The 21,554-nt window shown below is 43.8% G+C and overlaps 2 protein-coding genes across 2 annotated transcripts in view; one reads left to right on the forward strand and one right to left on the reverse strand.

The window, feature by feature from the left end:
* Nucleotides 1-2,183, reverse strand: part of KCNK2 (potassium two pore domain channel subfamily K member 2) — a 230,111-nt gene extending 227,928 nt beyond the window's left edge. Inside the window, exon 1 of the mRNA XM_059717798.1 lies at nt 597-2,183. The gene's annotated coding sequence lies outside the window, so the exon portion shown is untranslated. The remainder of the gene's footprint in view (nt 1-596) is intronic.
* Nucleotides 2,184-6,377: 4,194 nt separating this feature from the next.
* LOC102575735 (spermatogenesis-associated protein 7 homolog) overlaps nt 6,378-21,554 on the forward strand; it is an 83,946-nt gene continuing 68,769 nt past the window's right edge. The window contains exon 1 of the mRNA XM_014598018.3: nt 6,378-6,566. The gene's annotated coding sequence lies outside the window, so the exon portion shown is untranslated. The remainder of the gene's footprint in view (nt 6,567-21,554) is intronic.

Genomic DNA, 21,554 nt, shown 5'->3' on the forward strand with positions numbered 1-21,554 from the left:
TAAGAATATTTCACCTTAAAGTCCCTAGAAAATATTCAACACAGAATTTTTCCAAGGCTGGAGTTTAAATCTTTTCCTCCCCAATATAAATTCTGCTGGGATATATGTATATTTGGTTATTTTTATCTTTCTTCTTTTGTGGGGTTACCTAGTGAATGAGCATATATATGTCCTCGCATATTCTGCTATGCCAATGACAAACCTTATGCTCAGTTCTACAAACAAATTAAATTCTCTGTTTAAAGATAGAGATTTCTGTTTCTATCGAAGTAAATAGCAAATATAGTCCCTCATTCAATTTTTCCAGCTAATATTTCATTTTAAATACATACACTTAGAAAGATTCAACTAATTTTCTAATCTTGCCAGACAACCTCTAGTGACATGAAACAGAGCTGCTTTACTAAGCCCATTACACTGTGACCTGCACAAGTGTTGATGGGTGCTAGGTGAGTTTGAAAGTCACATTTTCAGGCCAGCAGGGACCTGGAAGACTGAAAGGTAAGAATCCCCCCTCTAATTTCAGGCTTTTCCCGACCTCTGAGGTTCCCCTAGCTCCCCTCCTGCTTCCCTCCCACTCCTGGGGCATTACTTACCTGTGGCTACCTATGCTGTTTGTCCCAGTGAAGCAGGAAGGGAAGAGTTAACCTCCCTTCCCAAGCACTCTTCTGGCAATGTAACACCAAGCAGGAACCCAGGGTGCTGGGGGCAGTGGGGCCTGATCTGGGCCAACAATAGCAGGAGCCAGGCGAGGCGTTTATACTAAGGTGTAGCATGGATCAGAATAATCCTGCCCTGGAGTGGCCGCCTAATGAGTGCTTAAAACCAGTTTCAGTCTTCATGTGTGGGCAGTCTAAGGGTTAAGAGCTCCAGGAACCACCCAAAATTACCATTAGCACTGTTCATGCATCTTCTCTAAGGAGGATGATTCTATTAAATCTACTGTTATAAAGCAGTCAAGTCTCCTATGAATGAATGTATCTCAGGTCTGAGAACAATTTCCACATCTCCAACATCACTCAAACTAACTTTTTTTTGCATTCTTCTTCCATTCAAAAGTACTCTTTTCACTTGTGTTCTCTGCTTTCAGAAGTCTTCTAGGCTTAGTTTAAGGATGTCTGTGTTCCAGTTAAACCACTAGGTGCTCTTTCTACAGCTATTTGACTCTTGTATGTGTCATTTCTCAATCATCATTTTTTTTGTAGTACTCAGTACTGACTGAAGATGGCTTAAATTAGGAGCATATCTGCACTGGAGTCAGGAATGGTGACAAAAGCTGGGTTGAGGGCATGGCAAAACCCTTTACCCCCTGTTGGGGCTTGGTTGTCCCTCCACTCTGCTCTATGCAATTGGATGGGCCCCTGCTGCACCAGCCATATTGGAACCACCAGTAAGCTCCCATCTGCAGGCAGACGAGGCACTGCCCATCTGGCCCACCAGGAAAAAAGGTTGAGCAGCACTGATCTAGACAGAGCCCAAACAAAAAAGACTCAAACAGTTCAATTCTTCCCACACCCAGTTAGTTGAATGCTCTAGCATAGTTACTTAGTATAATATTGAAAACACCTGGGGCTGGCCACATGTTTCATTGCAAGGGAGAGGTTTGTCCTTCCCATCCTGTTAGTCTCAGTGGTTATTACTATGGCACTGTGCCTGACTGAGCCTTTAGAATCAGCTCAGGTGTCTGTGCCTGCCACTGCATGATATTGGGTAGTCATATATCTAGTTCCTACATAACTTTTTATTTGTATTTTATAGAGGAGGTAAGGATCGTTATGTCCATTGCATGGATGAGAAAAATGAAGCAGAGAGGGGTAAAGCAACTTGCCCAAGGTCACCTAGCAGACCAGTGTCAGAGTTGACCTGTGTGTCTCCTGAATCCCAGTGCTCTCTCCATTAGGTAACACTACCTCCCAAAGTTTGTAGCAAGCAATACTTCCTGGATTATTCCAAAACCCAAAGTCAGTAATTATAATTTCTGGCTGTGGGTAGCTAAAACAACTTCAAGGGTAGCTCATCAGTAGGATTTGAACATAAAACCTTATCATAGACCTCTATGTCATGACCCAAAGGTCTGATTTTTTTGTGTGTGTGCTTCGGCACTAAGAATTATCCCCGTGGGTATACAGCTTCGTTGCACGGAGGAGTTCTGCTGCGCAGAGAACCCGCGTGCAGGGAAGTTTTCCCGCCACTTTGCAGTGATCTTTGCAGGGTGCATTTCCTTTGCAGCACAGAAATGCACGGTGCAAAGGTTTCCCGCTCGTCGTATGCAAATTTGTGCCCTGCAATTGGCTAGTTCTAAATTATTCACACGTGGTGGCTAGCGATTGGCCTGCTAGCCGTATAAGAGGCTTGAGCAGTTTCTGCCCAAGCTGAAGAGGACTCTGCATCTATTTTGTGGGGACTCTGGGTGTGCATGGCAGGGTAACAGAAACCCTGTGTGTCGCTCAGAGGAGTTTGGCGGCCTGATCCACCGCCCACCTCTTCCCGTCTTCGAACGGAGCCTACTATAAGACGTAACGACGAGTTTAATGCGCGCTTGTCCTGGACATCCGGAGTTTGTCATGTTCTGTCTGCGTGGAGCCTTGCAACCTCCACGTGTGTTCGTGTTTTTTGTTGTAACTGCAACTCAAGCAAGTTCTCAGCCTACACCACGACCATCTCAGTGTAAGTAAAATAATCTTAAAATCAACCGTTACGTGTCTGTGCCTAATTCTAGCTCGGCGCCCGCCCTCTCCGATCCGGCCTGCCCGGGCTACTGGCCACAGCCTGCGTGCAGAGTGATGTAAGCAACCCAGGGTCAGACCCGGCGCGCACACTCTACAGCTTCTTATCACAGACCTTTTCTGCTTCAATGAAAGACTAGCTCCTTTAACATGGAAAAATAGTAGAGTATGGTTTTATGATTTTTCTGTGCTGGCCAGCCACCAGAAAGGGAGATAATACACATTGTGCAAACATGTAACAGCGAGCTGAGAAATTTTTGTAATGATCACAGGAACTGGGGTCAACTCTTCTATTAAATATCATACTGGGCCCATCCTCTTGATCATAGGAGAAGAAAAGTAGGTGTTTCCCATAGCTCTTTTACATTAGGCCCTGAGATAAAACTTCACCCAGTTATCACAGAAGTGTAGAGCCCTGTTGCCAAACACCAGTACTTAGCGTTGCTTAGAGAATTGTGTTTTCAAACAACATCAAGAAACATCAGAACATCAAACTACATCAAGATCATCAGAAGTTACTTTTGGAAAAAGTAGGGAATATTTACTGCAAAACTTAAGTAGCAAAAGGTATATCTTTATGGCAAATGGAGAGAACTGGTTAGCTGTGTTAATCTGAAATTAGGCTGAAGGTAGGGCAGGATGGTTCTTTAGGGTATTTTTACACATGCTGTGGGACACGGCACCGGGAGCTTTAATTAGCATGCTGCACTAATTAAAGGCACCTGAGTGTCATGTGTATCGGCATCACTGCGCTGAAAAAATGGCAGTGGGATGCTTTGAACTAAAGCTCATCAAATGTATTTTATTTCAAAGCATATCGCCGCCATTTTCTAAGTGCGGAGACACACAGCAACACTAACACGTGACGTGGAAGGCTGCCAGAGCATATCAATTTCTGTAATCCAGCAGATTCAGTTAACTGAGTCTGCTCCGACACGCTGGATTTCCAGTGCATTGGAGCAGGCTCTGTGCACGTGTATAGGAGACCTTAGAGACCAACTGCTTTAGAGAGGCATGAGCTGTTGCCTACAAAAGCTTGTACCTCTCTGAACCAGTTCATCTTGAAGACGCCACTCTGCCTTACTTTCTGCCTTCTTTATGGCATAAAGCAGTAGCATAAAGAGGTATCAAAGTATAGCCACACTGCTGTGGTGGTTCACATGAGCTAATTACTGCCACTGAGGAACAGGGGTAGTTAACCTGGGCAGAGCACCATACTAATAATACATCTAATACTGGTTCCATACCATGAGCTAGATCATGTATTGCTACACGATACTGCTTTGTAATTTCAGCATACACTAAGTGATCCTTGATTTATCACTTACAGTAACATGCATTTTGGATGAGTCCTGAAATGGGAGCGAGGGAAAGTTCTGCTATGGTGACCTGGAACAGCATTGTAACTTTCTACTGAAACTCACCACAGAATACTCTTCTCTGCAGTTACTTGTGCTCTACAACTTCTGCATTCACTGGAAAACAAGTTATACCAGGGGTGGGCAATTAATTTAGGCGGAGGGCTGCTTACTGAGGTTTGGCAAGCCATCGAGGGCCACATGACAGGCAGCCAGGGGCAGATAAATATTAATTTTCTAAATTTTTTTAGGGGCCCCACTGGCTGGATAGAATGGCTTGGTGGGCTGTATCCACATTTTGCCCACCCCTGAGTTATACCAACAACCCCTCCCTAGAACCTGCTCAATACCAGAGGTAAATTCACTACTGAACAGGATAGCATTCTTCTGTTACAGTTAGATCACAGCCAGCAACCACCTGTTACTACCAACAAATAAAGCTACTCCTTTAGGTCACATGGTGGAGATATATGATTTAGATCTGAAGGTCTGGAGTTTAACTCAGAGAAGGAGCTGTCATACAGTCACTGCCCACTTCACCTGAATATGGCACCTGAGCAGCTTTGCAAAAAACTTTGTTTTTTGTAATCACTCCTCCCTCTGTGGATTGTGCACTTGCAAATTTATTCCAGGAATTTACTGGTATTTACTCTCTGTTGAAACTGCATGATCCGGAGGGCAGGAGACACAGGGATGTGGACAGGTGTATTTTTTAGGACATCACAGAATCCAACAGGTTGTCAGCAGAAAATTTCAAATCTCAAGAAGCCTGACTTACACTTTAAGCACTTTTCTGGGATGCACATGCTGGACTCTAATGATGGAATACGCCTTGGGGCTTCATCTTCATGCTGGTTCATTACATGTGTACCACTCCCATTAACATTAATGGGAATGTAATGTACTGAGCAAAGGGAGAATATACCCTGTGGAGCCAGGTCAGGTTCTTGCAATGATTAGCACTAATGAGCTCCTACAAAGCCTGTTTCTAAACTAATTGTGAAGACCAGATATTGATAGTTAAACAGCTGATTAGCATTAACTCTACTTTTTGATGGTCAAGTCACCATCAACAATGCATTATTGTGAGAACAGAGACTGCTATGTTTTTCTGCTGTTCTTCCTCGTTTTGCTGCGCTGTAACCATCTCCTTCCCTCTCCCAGCCCGCCCTCAACAGCTCACTTTGAGGGGTGCATTTTATTTGGAGAAATGGTGTTTTCAAATAACCTTGATCCTATTTTTAAAAGTAGCCAGCTAGGAAAGGTCTATATCTGGGATTGTGCGGCTTCTAAATGTGTGGCTGCAGGTTACTTTTCTTCTCCTCCTGTATTGAATCATTATCACTTAGGCTTGTTTTTTTGTATTTTTCTCCTTTGGTCTAAAATTGCCTGAAACATTTACATGCAAGTGTCAGGAACACAATGTCTGCTAGCAGCTTGAAAGCCCCTCTAAAACCCTACATTTTTCATTGCTGAACCGCTACTTTTTGTGGCTCAGCCTTTTTTTTTTTTTTTCCCTTTTACTACTAATTCCATTTTCTGAAAGCCCCTGGGAGTCGTCCTCTAAGTGGAAGGGCTCTTGAAAGGCAGATTGATTCCTTGCAAGCCGGCCACACCCATGCCGATTTGTCTAACCTTCGCTTCAGCAGTTGGAGCCTTGGCCCTAAAAATAAAAAGGAACAAGCAATAAGAGAGAGAGAGAGAGAGTATTTGTGTGTGTACACACGCTGTGTAGCTTGTGTGGCATGAGCTCTTATATAGTGTGTATATTTGTGTGTGTGTATATATAGAGGAGTATGTATGTAGATAGAGGGGTGTGTGTACATAGATATAGGTGTGTATATTTGTGTGCATATATATAGAGATGTGTGTGTGTGTGTGTATAGGAGAGAGGGGTGTGTGTCTATATATATATATAGAGAGAGAGAGGAGGGGTGTCTATATATATATATATATATATATATATATATATATATATATATATATATATGAGGTGTGTGTATCTATCTATATATATAGAGGGGTGTGTATCTATCTATATATATGAGAGGTGAGTGTAGATAGGATGTGTATGTATATATAGAGAGGTGTGTGTGTGTATAGAGACAGAGGGATGTGCGTGTATACATATAGATTAGGTGTGTACAAAGGTGTATGTGCGTGTATATGGATAGATGTATGCGTGCATAAGATGTGTATATATTTGGGGGTGGAGGGGTGTAGAGAAAGCTTTTAAACCTCCCTCCCAAGCCGTGGGCGAGGAGAGGCGGTCCTAGGCCGGGCCGGAGGGGTGCGCGCAGCGGCGGGGCAGGGCCCAGCTTCCCGCCCGCGGGGGAAGTCCCGTCCCGTCCCGTCCCGTCCCGTCCCCGCGGCGCGGCGGTGCCCAGGTTTGGTCGCTGCCCTAGTTGCCAGGGCGGAGCCGGCGCGGCGGCCGGGGCCGAGCTGCGGCAGCGCCCGGAGCGGAGCGGAGCAGCCCCGCGGGGTAAGAGGCCCGTCCCGCCCGTGTCGTGGGGAGGGAGCAGGCGCCGGGTCTCTGCCCCCGAGTCCCGCTACCCCGCTGGGTGCGGAGGGAAGGGGCAGCACGGGGCCAGCCCCGGGGCTCACGGGACAAACCTCCTCCTGGCCTGCCAGCTTGCTGCCCCTCGCTCAACGGCTACACGGCCTCCCACTGCAGCAGAGCAGCTGCGCTGCCACCTCCAAAATGCACAGGTCACCCCTTGTTTTGCCCTTGACGTGAGGGGACAAGGGACGATGGCATCTCCCCTCTTTCCCTGCTCAGGCAGACCCAGGGCTGGATTAACACCTAGGCAGGTGGCTAGGGCCCTGAGGCGTGGGGGACCCTGGGGCCTACCCTCCATGGCAGGGCACAAATGGTCCCACCCAGCTCCCTTCCCTTGCCCTGCCCTCAGCCAGCCTCACTTCCTAGCCCTGGCTCTGACCCTGCTTTCCATGGGCAGCCACACTGAAGTGAGGATGGGGGCCTGGACCTGCCTAGGACCCACTAAAGGGTAATCTGGCCCTAGTCAGACCCTAGGCTTCCCCCCCCCCAACCAGACCCATTTCCCCACAGTAGGGGTGGAGCCACTTCTGGGGCAAGACTCCTCCCTGCCCAGCCAGACCCTGGACATGGGCCTGAGGGAGCAGGGAAAGCACCATGGAGGTACATTCCTCCCCAGAAAGCAACACCACCCGTTTGTCTTGCCACTGATTGTCCTTTCATGCAACATGACAAAAGGGATCAGCATCTATTTGCTCAGCGTTTGGGCTGCCATAGAAAAAACACTATGGTGGGACAGGTGAGGGGCCAGGCAACATCCATTTCCACCTGGCGTGCCTGTGCTAGACTTCAAAGCAGTAGGTAATGCACTGAACCCAAAGAAAGAGGGAGGGGAGAGGGTTTGCTTAATAGGGGCCTCTGTTTCCAGGAGGTATAGGCTTCCATGATGAAAGCATTTCTGAAGATTAGACCAAGCCCATGGAAAAGTAGGTCCAGATGCATTTGGATTCAGGGTCAGATTCCCTTGTGGTCCTTGGGAACCAACCAAAATGCCAGATCTGGGCTCAGCCCAGACCTGAATTTTGGAGCAAATCATGGACATGCTGATACGGGAAGGTGCAGTGCAAGTGACAGATAACATCTGAACTCTATAAGAGACCCCTGGGGTAAGGAAAGCAGCCAGCGTGTTGCTAACAGTGGTTTCTGAGGGGACAGTCTAAGGGTGGAGCTGTGCCTCACCCATTCGTCTTGGTGATGATCAGAAGAGATACAAGCTTGATGATCTGAGCAGCTAGAGCAAGTCCTTGATGCCAGCCGCAATCTAGGTATCAAAAGAAGCCAGGAGTGTGAAAACACAAAATCAATATGTAAGGTGAGGTAATAAGATTATATAAAGGGGGGAATATAGGACCTAATGCGCCAGTGATGTGAAGCTAGATTAGTGCTAAAATCTAGTAGAACCCAGCTCATGTAGTCCTTGACAGGCCTAACTTTAATAAGCCCTTTACAGTTCACTACTGCTGCCTATCTTTTTAAACTGTCAAAGGTCTTTTAGGTTAGTCTTTGATTGACTGCAGCTGAGGGACCTCCAGCAGAGAGTTGCTTCTACCTTATGATAGATAGTAGAGGGGATTCGAATTAAAGTATCTTTTTTCACTTCTTGCGCTTTTACAGCAAAGATCAGTAGGGCTTCTTCATTCTACTGTGTGATCTCAGTCTTATTAATCCAAGATTTTGCTGATCGGTAATGCCCCTGCCTGTCCATCCACAATACTCACGCACTGACTTCTCTAGCCCTTGTCATGCTGCTGTACTTATTTTAAAATTATTCTGGTCCGCTGCATGTATTATTAGTGTCTTGCATTAGCTAACTATATACACTGTCTTTGCAAGAAAAACAAACAAACAAACACACACACCAACTTCAGATGCGTATATTTAACGCTGGGAAGTTTCCTGCTAAGAAACTTGGCTAACTGAACATCCAAGGTGAAGGCAGCCATTTGTTCTCAAGCCAAAAACTATTCCTGAGAGATCTAGGTATGTGGGAAAGCCCGGGGGGAGGGCATGACCTTAATGTGCACAGTATTGGACCTGAAAGATTGCACTTATCAGAAGATTGTCATGTTAACAGGCACGTGAGGATATTCAGTACCTCTTTTGAGGTTTTCAAGAAAACTAATTATATTTTTTATCAAAACATTTAAAAACATACAATTGCTTTTTTGACCAATTTTTCATTTTTAAAGGCTGGCTTTGCTGAAAATGGTTTGCATTTTAATTGAAAACCCTATTTGGTTACCAGGAAATGGAAAAAATGATTGATTTCAACTAACACCCAATACAATTACAGGGAAAAAATAAAGTTTTGGGGTTTTTTTGGAAGGAAAATTCAGTGCGTCAGCTTCTAGTTTTCAGCACCTTTTAGTACCGTGCAAGTTGGGCCTATAATTAGAAGTCCCATATCTTATTTTTGAGAGAGAAATATCACAAGGATTGTTTGTCATCTATGCTAAATCACCCATCATCATCCAAATGGTAATCTTCCAGAAGATGTTAATCTGATTAGCCTATGGTGGTGCCTAAACTATTTTAGTACTATGAAAACAATCCAAGTTACAAATCTAGGTTTTAAATAAATAGCTTTTTTTTCTTTTAAATGTAGTCTATTAAGAGATTACCATTTATTATTTATAATAACACTTCCATTTATTCTAATAAAATTAATGGGGTGGAACTTCAGCTGATATAAAACAGCATAAAACCTAGACAATCAAGGGAATCACATAATTTATAGAATTTGTAGGTTCAGCTCTTCTTTATGCCCAGCCACCTATTTCATACACACTTCTGCATGAAGAATGTTGTACAGATTCTATAAAGGAAGATAACAGGCATAAAGGGTCACATCCTGGCTCCATAGAAGGCAATGACAAAACTTTTGCTGATTTCTGAATAGCTAGAATTTCATCCAAATTTACAATAAGAATTATTAAAAAAACCCCAACAAACAAAGAAAAAACCCGAAAAAACCACCACACCCCCCTCCTCTGGGTCTCTTCCTCCCCCTCTTCCCACCCTTAAAGCCAATATTAGTTTACCTCTTAGGCTAGGATTTCACCCTAAGAGACTTGGAGGGAATATAAACCTTCATAGATCATAAGCCCATCATAATTGGTGGGGGGTGGGACTTTACCTGTAGATGTCATTCAATAACTGCAGCAGTGAATTGCTTGTGGTATCTCCTGAGCGATTGCTACTGGCTGCTATTGCCTCCAGGATACTAGCCTGATCCAGTCTGACATTTGTTTCCGCCTGTATTCCTGTTGAAGTATAGGACATCTTCAGGACATCAGATCTAATCTACTGTAATTGTACCAGGTTTTTCTGTATTGGTTTGAATCACTGTCCTAGCTACCAGGAAATAAAACAAACAAAATAAGAACCAGCACACTTGGGTAAGTTTATATTTGGCTGTATCCTTTGCTAATTTAGTGGAATTTCACTAATTATCACTTTATTAACTGGCCACCTGGATAGTTATTAGAAAAAGATTGATGGCCTCATCCGGTTCTTAGCCCTTATGTAACAGGTATGTGCTCTCTGTTATTATTTAGAGGTTATTTTTTGCAGATGTGTGCTACAGCATTTATACTAATGTACTATAAAAAAAATCATAAAAACCATGAAAAAAAATAGAGCTAGAAGGGACATCAGGAGGTCATCTGGACCAATCCCCTCCTCAAGTGGGATCGTTCCTGTTCAAATCATGCCAAACAAGTGTTTGTTTAAACTGCTCTTTAAAAATTCCACTGATGGATATTTTACAGCTGCTTTAGACAATCTGTTCCAATGTTTTACTGCCCTCATAATGAGAAAGTTCTTCCTAATATCCAGCTTAAATTTCCTTTGTTATAGTTTAAACTTAACTCTCATCTAGGCCCATGTAGTCACAGAAATAGATTATCACCATCTTTATAACCACCCTTCATATATTTGAAGACTGTTACCAAATCCCCCCTCAGTCTTCTCTAGACTAAATAATCCCAGTTCTTTCAGTCTTCTCTCATAAATCATGTTTCCTAGACCTCAAATAATTTTTGTTGCTTTCTTCTGGACTATTTCCAATTTCTCCACATCTTTCTTGAAGTATGTTGCTCAAAAGTGGATATAATACTCCAAGGGAGGCCTCATCACTGCTGACTAAAGTAGAAAAAATCACTTCCCTTTACTTACAAGTGGCACTTTTTTATAGAAACTAATATGCTACTGGCTTTTTTATTTGTTTGCAAGATGAACACATCATGGACTATTTTTTAGTTTGCAGTCCATTATAACTCCAGTTCCTTTTCTGCAGTACTGCAGCCTAGCCAGTCACTCCCAAATTTGCATTTGTGCATATCCTAAATACAGGACTTTGCACTTGTTCGTAGTGACTTGTGTTTGATTAATTTTGGGCTGTTTTTACAGTTTAATCGAGGTCATTCCTAATACTTCTTCCCATTGATGATTATTCTTTGAACACAATGATCCAACCAGTTATGTATCCATCTTACAGTACTTTCATCCAAATAGTGTTTCATTTGTTAACTAATGAGGATGTCATGGGAAACGATGTTGAAAGCCTTGCTAAATCAAGTGATTCATATTCACTGCTCTCTTTGCAATTCACAAAGTCTGTCACCTTGTTGTAGAAGGAAATCTGGTGGTTCAAGCATGATTTGGTCTTCATAAATCCATGTTGGTAGATCTTTATCTTATGCACCTTGGCTAGGTACAGAAATTCAAAAAGCCTGAGGCAGAATTGATCTAAGTTTTGCACTTTTCTGTAAGCGGCATAGTTTAGATTCGTAGTGAACAGAATACACATTTTCCCTTTGGAGTGGGGGAAGGAGCCAAATCTTAGACTGGATTCTGCCATTTTTAAACTAGTCTGCGTGTGCTGAACATCTGTTCTGTTATGGTTTTTAACTGGTTTCTGATCACTTGTACTGGTAAAAGTGTAACATCTGTACCTGGCCCTTGATATCCTCTAGGGTTAGAAACAGATATTGCCTTTCGTTGCTTCTGTGTTGTCATAAACAGGCTGAGGGGAGCAGGTGGGGGGAAGGGGGTAAGAGGTGGCAGGGGACCTGAGGCTATGAGGCTTGGAGCAGGGACTGGATGCCCAGAGCAGCAGGAGGCAAGGTTGGGAGAAGTAAGGAACAGAGGCAAGCTGTTTAACCTGCCCTCCTGCCACTGCTTTCCCTGCTGCAATAGTAAGGGGGATGTATTTAAGATGGCCCTTCAATGGTTAGATTATAGACATGGGAAATTATGACAAATTTATACATTTTCTGTCTAAAACTAATTATTGGGGGGGTCATCTTAAATTCAGGCAAATATGGTACTTTGGTTAGTCTCTGCAAATCTACCTTGCCTTCTAATTCCTTTTAAGGCTGTAGGATGAATTTTGTCTGACTCTGGACTTAAAAACATCCAGCTTCTGTAAGTAATTTCTAACCTGTTCTTTCCCAATCTAGGTTGATTATCTTCTCCCCTACCCTTGCTGCCAACTGTGCTCATCATTTAATAGCTGACATTATTCATGAAGACTGAAAGAAAAGAGGCATTAAAAGCCTTCTCTGCATCTTCCATTATTTGATTGCCCTCCTCAAATATGCAGTAATTACTATAAAATTGAACTGTACCTATTCAGATAAATTAAGCAATGCCACTTCATGAATTACTCAATCATGTTTTTTCACGTAAGGCTAGATTTTACAAGGTATTAAAGATGCCTAGAGGGGTGAAATGCCTAGATGATTTCAGAAGCACCTTGATATCCAAAATATGCTCTATCCTTGTTTGCTAAGGGCCTAATCCTGTAAGGTTCTGAACACCTGCCCTCAGGTTGCAAGCACCTTCATTTCCACTTTTATCATTTGAATAGTAGTTTACAGTGGGGCCATCATTAATCCCAGTCAGCAAGGCTGTGCTGTATAACAGACCTGCTTTGGCTCCATACTGCATGCTGAATGACTTCTTCCTGAAATCAAAGGCTTTTGTGCCAAAGGAGCGGATGGCGAACCTATCAGTTTTTCACCCTAAGCCAGTGGTTCTCAACCTTTTTTAGACTCAAGGCACCCCCCCCCCAGAAAATACCAGTTCTTTGCTTGCACTCATTTTTTGACTATGGGAAAATAATAAAGCAGTTTTTCTGTTGCAGTCACTCCACAACAGATCAGAATGTTCTTAATGCTGTGGATTACTATTTAAATCCCTGGGTTTCTCTTGTGAATCATATATGCACAACTAACAATGCTACCATTACTTACCGCTCTGTGGCACCCTTGACTGGATCTCAAGGCACCCCAAGGTGCTGCAGCAGCCTGGTTGAAAATCACCATCTTTAAGCTATCTGATTAGACAAGTCAAATATATGTGGTTCAGTTCCTTACTCTTCCTGTGGTTCAGTTCCTTCGCTCTCTGGGCCAGTTTAATCTTTAAATTAAACACTTTCACACTGCATGTTTAATGCTTTCCTTAGTAATTTAGATATCACCTGTTGCCCTTGAAGATTTACAGCTTTGCATTAAATAACTAGCTAATGTGGCCTTACTATTTGCAGTATTTCTTATTGTTACTGAAGGGAATACTTGTGGAGTTTACAAATGATAAGTTAACATTATTTACATGTTTAAAGCTATTGGAATGCATTCAAGACAACTGCTGAATGATTGTTAATATTAAATTGTTCAGATAAATACCATATTTACCCAAATCCAAGATGACCCTGAATTTAAGGTGACTCCCCCTGTAATTAAATTCTAGACCTGGAAAATGTATACTCTTGTTATAATTTGTTATGTCTGGAATCTGTTTTTTAAAGGGTCATCTTAAATTTGTCTCCTCCACCACCTGTCCCACTACTACTGCTTTCCCTGCTGCAGTAGTGAGGGAGGCAGTGGGGAAGCATGTTATAGGGCAGGCCATCAGGGGAGCAGTAGGGGGGCAGGTGGTGTGGAGGCAGTGGTGGGGCAAGCAGCTTACCCTGTGCCGCCTACCCCTCCAACAACCTCAGCCCCTTCCAACAGCTTCAGGCCCCACACCCTGCTTCTGCAGCCAACCCTCTCCCTTCCCCCTAGGGTTTCAAGTTACAAAACCCAGTTCTTGGATTTAACCAAGATGTGCTCACAAAGATGGCTTTAAACCACATTTACAGCTGCCTAGTTCTTCTAATCAGGCCTGGCATTGACTCCAGCGGAGGTGCTCTGGCAGCTAAGCTACAATTAATGCATTTCCATTGTACCTTGGTGCTAGGAATATAATAGTGGATAGAGTGGAGCTGCTTTGCTGCTCTGCTACCCAGAATTTTTTCCCTATTCAGGAAGAATTCCCAGCTTTCCAGAATCCCTGGATTGTATAGTTCCTTTTCACTGGCCTTTTATATTTTGGAATTGACTATTGTTGCCCTTCATTTTTACAGTGATTGCTAGCATTCATTTCAAACAAAATATTAGTATTGAGAACTGTAAGACACCAAGGTACAGTAGACAGCACAATAATGTACTGTAGTAAGCTTCTGTGCAGTCAGGCCAATAGCACAGCACACCATGGTAGCAGCATCAAAGTATAAAGCTGCAGTTTTTGTCTCCATCTATAACCATCTCTGTGCTGTAGCCACTAAAAGAAGAAACTATTGTAGTATACACATGTTCAAATGATCTGGGAGAATTCTTCTGGCACCACTGTGATCTCCAAAGCCACCCCTTGCAGTCCCACCCAAACAGCTGGTATGAACTATAACAAAGGAATACGCGTTCTGGCCCTAACACCAACTAAACCGCTCTGGACCTGAACATAAACAGTGCCTATCTATCTGTACAATAAGTTGTCTTTTTTTATTCTGGGTCATATTCCTCTGCAAGGCAGCAGTATTCTGTTTGCCTCCCCCAAAGTAGCACTAGTGCCAGCTAGGAGCTCTCTTGGCTCCTCCTGCTTTGGAGCTCCTTCTGTAGCTTCCAGGGCCAGACTGCCCACATAGGGTCAGGTCCTGAGCTTATATACATGGTAAGTCCTGCCCCCCTTCTGGTCAGGTGATGCAGTAGCCATCACAGGTGTGTTCATTCTGACACTAAGGACCTTCCTGCCTGACTTTGCAGCTGCTTAGTCACTGTTTGTAGCTCTTAGCCCCTGAGCAGCCTGACTGTCTGTCCCTTGTGCCTAGTACAGCTGCCTTTGGCTACAACTCAATTAGAAGGTAACTAGTTCCTTAGCAGTTAGCTTTCCCTGAGCTAGATCACTCTTGCAGTTTCCTTTTAAGTAACATCTTCTGGCACCCTGGTATCTTGGAGGACTATGCTGTGGCTTCTTTCTGAAGGAAACATGTACAGACAGGGCACATCTAAATCAGCTCTGCAGTAAACGTCTTGTGTCTACACGTGCTGCTTTATTAGGCCGCAGGAAACTAAGCAACTCCACAGTAGGGTAGTACTTATAAATACAAGTACTACTACCCTGCTGTGAGGTTTTTACTCTGCAGCACCACACATGCGGATGCTGATGCAGCTGTCTGGGACATGAGGGTACTTCAGTACAGGGGTTGTCTACAGGCTAGCACCATACTAGAGCACCCTCATGCTTCAGTAGGCTTAGCCCCTGGGCCCGCTGCCAACTGGGGTGCTCCAATCCAGGTCAACATGCTGTGGTCCTGGGCGTATGTTCAAATGGTGTGCCTGGGAACAATAAACTCCATCATGATATGCACTGAAGTTTATTGGTGCATCCTAGAAGCACATTTAGATGTGCTCGCATTCACATTCCCAGGAGAAACTGTCTGGAGCAATTTAACCCTTGTTGTCCTGGAGCAGCCATTTTTGCTCTGGGAGAAAAACCATGAACACTGTACACTTGTTTCTTTTGGTAGGTCAGTAATTGTCCTAGGAGAAACGAATGTCCATATAACCTTTGTCAGCTGTTAAAACATAGTATTAGTTGTTGTGAACCAGCAGGTTTCAAATACAAATTGTAGCATCTGGAGAGGATGTTATGTGCAAGATGGTCATGTTTGACCTAGCATTTGACATATCAACTGTGATTTATGATCCTAAGGGTTTAAATTGGAAAAACAGGAATCATAGAATAATTGTTAATAAATAGAATCCTAAGAATAGATCTATTTGTATAGATTTTTAAGTTTAACAATCTTATAGAACATTTGTTTATAGTGTAATACATCACATCTTGTCACGGATAAAAAAAGTGCAGCCAATCGGGAATAAATAAGCTAATTACCAAGAGTCACTAGGCACGTCTACACATGATATGAATGGACTCAAACTCTGGCTCATGTCATGCTGGAGTTTGTTGCCCCTGGACACCATGTTTACACGTGTGCCCAGAACCATAGCATGTTGAGCCAGGTTGAAGCAGCCCTGGCTGGCAAGGGATCTGGGGAGTCAGCCTGCCCACCCAGGGCTGCTCTGATCCAGCTCAACATGCTGCAGAGGAGTTGGCTGAGGCACAAGGGTGCTCCAGTGCCGCTGTGCAATGAAGCACGCTCATGTCAGCCCTGTCAACATCTACACGTGTTGCAACTGTAGGATAGTTAATACTTGTGTTTACAAGTGCTAGCCTATGGCAGAGGTAATTAGTTTTCTGCAACCTAATAGGGCTGCATGTGTAGATGCTGAGATTTTACTGTAGAGCTAATTAGGCAACTCCACAGTAAACATCTTGTGTAGATGCATCCACTGAAACATTGCATGAATATTATGAGAAAACTCTTAGATAACAGTCAAATACTGATGTTAATACTGAGAAGACTATAATACCAAACTTCACAACATGTAGACAGTGGGTTCACAGCCATCAAGTCTGTATAGACCTGCTTACCCCTTGCTTTTACTTGCCCAGGAGGTGGCCATATTCTTTGTTAATGAACACAGTCTGAAGAGTGGGGGGATGTGGGCATGCTAGAAGGGAGGAATAAGCTGCAATTGGATCTAGACAGGTTACAGGGGTGGGCAGATGAGAACAGGATGGGTTTCAACACTGACAAGTGCAAGGTGCTGCACCTGGGGAGGAAGAACCAGCAGCATACCTACAGGCTGGGGAACTCCCTTCTTGTCAGTGCAGAGGCAGAAAAGGATCTTGGAATCGTTATTGATGCCAAAATGAACATGGGCCGACAGTGTGGGGACGCGGTCAGGAAGGTGCGGTTGTACCTTGTCATGCATCCACAGATGCATCTCAGGCAGGTCCAAGGAGGTGATCCTCCCCCTCTGTGCAGCACTGGTCAGGCCGCAGTAGGAGTACTGCGTCCAGTTCTGGGCGCCGCACTTCAGGAGGGATGTGGACAGCATTGAGAGGGTCCAGAGGAGGGCCACCCACATGATCGGGGCAGCAGGGCAGGCCCTACGAGGAGAGGCTAAGGGACCTGAACCTGTTCAGCCTCCACAAGAGAAGGCTGAGGGGGGATCTAGTGGCCTGTTACAAACTAGTCAGGGGGGACCAGCAGGCATTGGGGAGTCCCTGTTCCCCCAAGCACTACCAGGAGTGACAAGAAATAACGGTCACAAGCTGGCAGAGGGTAGATTCAGGCTAGATATCAGGAGGCGCTACTTCACTGTCAGGGTGGCTAGGATCTGGAACCAACTTCCAAGAGAAGTGGTGCTGGCTTCTACCCTGGGGGTCTTTAAGAGGAGGCTAGATGAACACCTTGCCGGGGTCGTTTGACCCCAGTACTCTTTCCTGCCATGGCAGGGGGTCGGACTTGATGATCTGTCAAGGTCCCTTCCGACCCTACGAACTATGAAGCTATGAGTTTTATCTGCAAATAGCTTTGCCTTGAAAAGTAAGAAAAGTGTCTCTGCCTTTTTGGAAATAGGTGCTTGACTGTGCTTCCTGCCAAAGCCTACCAGGCTTCCACAGCATGACTACATGTTTGAGAGGCAGTTTGGTTGCTCTTTCTGGCAATCAGCTCACCTGTCCTGCCATCATGTGGAAGATATACTGATAAGTAAGCTCCCTCATGTGTACCAATGTCTCCCAGTTGGATAATACCTAAGAGATCACAAGTTTTAGCTGAGCCCCAGGCCATGTACTACAGGAAAAGGTCTGTCAGAGCATTATTCTGTCATAGAGGTCAGAAATAAATACTAATCACTACTTAAGTGAATCTCAGCTACTTAATTGGGACAGAAAAGGCCAATGTAATTTTGGAGCTTTTATTACCGTTTTAGATGCTTGAAAATGATGTAAGGAAATCATGAGTCTAAACTATAGGAAAATGTTCTTCCTGTCCCCAAATTTGGTGATTAGCATGACTAAGTGGAAGAGTAAGACTGTAAGTGGGTTGCTTAGCTTGCTGTCTTTTCAGGGGTATCTGTTCCACGAGGAGCTCCTCAGCAAGCCTTCTAAAGCAAAGTTCAGCCTTTTAAATATATAAATAAATGCAATAAAATCCCTCTGTCTTGTCCTAGACACTTGAACAGCTCCTTTTATTCTGGCCCCAGCACAGCAGCCTAGCCCCTCCTTTCAGTAAGCCCCGCTCACTTCTCTGAGAGCATTTAGAGCTCCCCATGGGACACTTGCTTATTCAAAAGCTCCACAGCTAGGCTTTCTTAACAGGGCTGACTGTTCCCCCATAATGGGGCAGAACATCCTGTTACAAGGATGCTTTAGCCAGGGAGGATCATCACTGGACCTCAGACAAAAACATCCCAGTGCCTCAGAGGAAAATAATAATTATAACAACAACAAGAAGTTACATTTGTGAAGAGAAAAAATATATATTTTCTAGCCCCAGTTAGATAATGCGGCTTTCAACATAACATCTAGTAGTCTTCCAGCTCCTTATCCATTTTATAATTGTAGCATTGATCTCCATCCCCTTCAGTTGGATCAATAATTTCCCAAGAGACAGGGAATCAAGAAGCCTGTTATCTGGTCATAGAACACTATTAAATTAATCTGACACAATCATTTCTGATAAACACGTATTATGTTTTGTTCTGTTTTCTTTTTCCTTCCATATCTTTCAGTATTTTTTTCCTTCACTATCTGTTTTAGGATCTTACTGCTATTGAAGTCAAAGTAACAGGTTGGTAACAGATTCAAGGAAGGTCTGTGCTAAAATAATTTCTGTTTCATATAGCAATTCCTTCAGTATTCAGTGAAGGAGATTATCCAGACACCCAGATTTTGTGACAGTAAGCAGTCTAAATTTTGCTTCCATCTCAGATATGGTGATAGGTAAATTTGTATTTTCATTTCCATATAGTACACAACCAATATTTTCAGTTACCTATTCATTCTCATTGAAGACTGAGATAAAGTATTAGTTCAGTTCTTGGGGCTGTCTAGGTTAAACTTGATTCCCCACCCCCCATCCGCTTCTTCCATTTTGAGTTTATTTATATAACCAAAAAAAGCTCTTTCCAAGGTCAAAGTCAACAAAGCCTTTGGCCCTTCTTTCTTTGTTTCAGCATTTTTTTTGACCAGAGAAAGATATTCCTCCTTACTGAGACTTCTTACAGTCTCATTTTCCATTCCTTGTTGGTCTTCTGCTTCTGCTTAGTGATCTGCTTGAGGTTCCTGTACATTTACACAGGTCTGTAGTCCTTTCCTACCAATTCTTTTCTCTTACTAGGGATGGAAGTTCCAATAGTACTTATACATTTGTCTTAATATAATTCCACATCATTCCCACCATCTTAGCTCTCGAATCTAGTCAACCACCTAAACTAATTGCCTCAGTTGCAAGAGTTAGCTCTTACAGGGCATGCATGTCCAGATGAGGCTGGGGCCAGCACCTGAGCTGGCCCCAGCAGCCTTACCTGGGGTCCTGGTGGCCTCCCAGGGTTCCAGAGGTGGTGATCTGGCAGCACGGAGCCTGGCTGGCAGCTGGTTCCAGGTAGTGCATGCTGCTGCCATGTGTGCTGCCCTGCTTTTTTCTAGTGTGTTTTTTTTTTTTTTTTTACAGTGGCATTTCCCAGTATCAAAAAACCTCCCTGCACTGCAAATCAGCAGTGCAGAGAATGCCTGCATGTGTGGCATGTGCATGTGTGGCACTGCAGACAGGTCTGTGGCGCCATATACTGACCATGCGCACTTATCTGGACACACCCATGAAGTCCTCGTTCCCTGCATCTTCTAAAGATCTGCCTGTAGAATCATCCTTCTTGATAAGTATATGAGGATTTTCATTTGGATGCATTATCAGGCAATACTTCAGATGTGTGCAGTTGTCAGTAGGTTCTTATTCGAGGATAATGTACATCCTACATCTTACATGTCCTGTCATCCTCATCTCTCTGTCTTGCTTGGAAGCTCTTGCAGGGATGCCATAGTTGCCATCCTTAGAAAAAAGACCTTGCAGGAAGATTAAAAAAGAAAAACCACTGCTCCCCAAAATACATACCCATAACCAAATCAAATTCACTCAAACTCCTGATTCCTGCCTTTTTAACTAGCTCCCAGTGGTTGCTGGCATTTAGGCTTTTATACCCATGAGGCATTCCCACCCCTCTAATTAGGCTCAGTCAAAAAGCCTTCAAACCTCTCCTACTCAGTACAGCCCCTACTACAAACTCTAACTAATAGTGCCTTACACAAAGTACTAATGAAAATGCCAGAAAGGATAGATCTGATTAGATCTTTTAAAAAGAAAGATGCTTTTCTAAATATACTGCAAGCTAAACTTGCCAGCTACTACTTTTTCAGGTCCTGTTAATGTAAAAGAACCAAGAACAAGAGCCTGCCCTGTGAAGTTAAATTTGCCCTTATTTTCATGTGCACCATGTTTTATTTGTCTTCTGTTCTTGTTTTTTCTGAGTTCACAGGGACAATTTCCAGGCATAACGCTCCTTGGTATCAAAGAGAATTAATAAGTAACTGTTGTGTTCTGTCTTTTATTCATCTCTCCAGTCCTGCTTTTTCACCTTTTCTCTGTAGCTACAAGTATAAGGGAGACCACCCAGTGACAGAAAATCTACTTTTGCTCAGCAACTGACTAGTACACTTTTAAACAAGGGATTGTGCTAGTCGGAGAGGGGGCATAGGTGGCACTGCTTAGCTATGCTCCAATTCCCAATTTCTGAGAGACTGTCTTGGGAGATGCTTGTTTAACCCTGACAGCTGTTTAAAGTAGGGATGAATTGAGCCCAAGTTGGTGAACAGTGCCATTTAAGAGACCTAGAAATTAAGTACCATGAAATGCAACCAGCTGGGTGTTGGTATGACCCAGGCAGAAGATTTGGTTAAAATAAAATTCCAAATGCCTGAAAAAATCTTTCCATTTTAGGATGGAGACCTTTTTCAAGTCTGGCTGAAGTGAGGCAGGACCAGATCTAGGGCTCCTGCCTTCCCTGGAGACAGTGGGGACAACAACAGTAGCAGGTAGGAGAGGGAATGTGTCACTGAGCACAGAGGGGAAGAGAGGAGGGAATTCTTACTAATTTGGGCACTTTTTTCTAAAGTCCCTGGCTGCTGCTCACAGGGCATGGTCTGAAAAGGAGTTGGTGGGGGGACACTGCAACCCCCTGAAACTAGGGGCCTATCTAAATCATGGCAGAAGTTTGTGGCACAACAGCGCCTTTAACCTTGCTCTTTTCACTGTGCGCCCCACCCCTGCCACTGAGTGCCTAAGAGGCAAAAACCACGGCATTAATTGCCTCTTAGCCATTCAGAATTGTGGGGTGGGGCATGCGGTGAAAAGAGTGAAAGTAAAGGTGCTACTGTGCTGTGAACTTCCACCACAATTTAGGTAGGTCCCTATAATGTAATAGTTGTCTGAAATGATATAGCTCTCTTTCTCCTGGGAAGTAAGATCCACCACCCTGCATTCAAACTTGTGCGATGAATAGAAAATCTCTGAGAAAGCTAAGAACACACATCTGCTCGCAGCTAATTTTCTTTCAAAGTTATGTTGAACACCCCACATTCTCAGTTTTAAGAACCTTATGTGGCTAATTTGTAGCCACACCATGA

This window comes from Alligator mississippiensis, chromosome 1, assembly GCF_030867095.1.
Source record: "Alligator mississippiensis isolate rAllMis1 chromosome 1, rAllMis1, whole genome shotgun sequence".
Taxonomy (NCBI): domain Eukaryota; kingdom Metazoa; phylum Chordata; order Crocodylia; family Alligatoridae; genus Alligator; species Alligator mississippiensis.